This window comes from Orycteropus afer, unplaced genomic scaffold (genome assembly GCF_000298275.1).
Source record: "Orycteropus afer afer isolate SDZICR_OR568_19922 unplaced genomic scaffold, OryAfe1.0 scaffold00461, whole genome shotgun sequence".
Taxonomy (NCBI): Eukaryota; Metazoa; Chordata; class Mammalia; order Tubulidentata; family Orycteropodidae; genus Orycteropus; species Orycteropus afer.
This window is the reverse complement of record NW_006922048.1, coordinates 1,125,004-1,126,662: the sequence shown is the minus strand read 5'-3', so window position 1 is coordinate 1,126,662 and position 1,659 is coordinate 1,125,004. Positions and strand designations below refer to the sequence as shown.

The following is a 1,659-nucleotide window of genomic DNA, read 5'->3' as shown; positions in this document are numbered from 1 at the left end:
GTTCAAACCCACCAGCCACTCCTCAGAAGGAAGGTTGGGCAATCTACTTCCATAGTGATACTGCCTTGGAAACCCAAGGAGGGGTCACTATGAATCAAGTATGACTTGATGGCACATAACAACAACAACAACAATGTTCAAATAAGGAGCCCTAGTGACATAGTAGTCAAGCACTTGGCTGCTAACCCAAAAGTTGGCAGTTTGAACCCTCCAAGTTCATAATAGAAGATCTGGCAATTTGATTCTGTAAAGATTACAGGCAAGAAAACCTGTGAGACAATTCTAGATGGAGTTGCTATGAGTTGAAATTTGACTCAACAGCACCTAACAACAACAATGATGTTCAAATAGTGGCAGTGGTGCTTCACTGATAGAACTCTCCCCTCCCATGCACGAGACCTGGGTTTGGTTCCCAGCCAGTGCCCCGCATCCACAGCTACCACCCCTGTCAGTGGAGGTGTGTGTGTTCCTAAGGTACTGGAGAGGTTTCAGCAGACCTTCTGGACTAAAATGGAGTAGGAAGAAAGGCCTGGTGATCTACTTCTGAAAGCCAGCCAATGAGAGCCCTGTGGATCCCAGCCAATGATGGGGACAGTGCAGGATTGGCCGGTGTTTCATCCCATTGTGCATAGAGGAGGTCACCGTGAGCTGGGGCAGAGCTGATGATAGCTAACAAGAACAACAAAGTTGAAATGCTTGGGAAACCTTGATTTGTCAAATTCATGAACTTGTTAAATAACCTTCTTCTAAACATTACGTAACTATTCACTTGTATTACATTAATGTTTAGGAAGATGTTCTTTAATAGATTCATAGAATTAACAAATTGAAAATCAAAGTTTAAGGAGTGGTGATTGTCCCTTGCCATGTATAAAAGCCCTTGTACAATAAAGGGTTCAGTTAAGGAGGGGGCAAGGATCTAGGGTAGCCAAGACCTCAAAGATGGGTTAAAGACCTTGTGATCTTAAGACTGATTATGACAGATGTTCTGCATCGATTTTTATCACAATGCATGAGAGTGCCTGTTTCCCCACATCCTTACTAATATTAGGTATTATCAACCTTTTTGAGTTTAGTCAGTCTTGTGGGAAAAAATTGCATCATGCTATTTTCTATTTTATTTCTCTCATGGATGAGACTGAGTGTATTTTCCAAGTCATTTCCCCCCCCCCCTTTTTTTTTTTCCCAGAAAACTATATGTTTATGCTCTTTGACCATTTCCCCGTTGGGTTATTGGTCTTTATTATTATTATTATTGATTCCTCAGAGCTCTTTACATATTAAGGAAAGCAGGCCTTTATCTATCAGATATGTTGTCCATATTTTTTCCAGCTTGCTGTTTTGCTTATCTTTTCATTTTGTGTATGATGCTCTTTGCCATGTAGAAAATATTTTTTAAAATTTCTATGCAAGATTTACTCTGTACATCTTGAAAGCTCTTTGGGTTTTCATGTTGTACTATCTTTAAGTCATGCTAAGTAGAGCAGATAGGTGCTCCAATGAAAGTTCCTCTTCTGGGATCTATGTAGGAGATCCTTGATAGAGAGGGAGAACAATGTGGAACAAAACTCAAAATCATTTGGAGAAAAAAAAAAAAAAAAGGTGGGGACCAGGTTTGCTGGTCTGATAGAGCCTGGTGGAACCACTGAGACTATGGCC

The 1,659-nt window shown here is 40.6% G+C and overlaps 1 protein-coding gene across 1 annotated transcript in view; it reads left to right on the top strand.

The window, feature by feature from the left end:
• The window catches only part of ACSBG2 (acyl-CoA synthetase bubblegum family member 2), a 119,354-nt gene that overhangs the window by 60,674 nt on the left and 57,021 nt on the right, over positions 1–1,659 (top strand). The window lies entirely within an intron of this gene.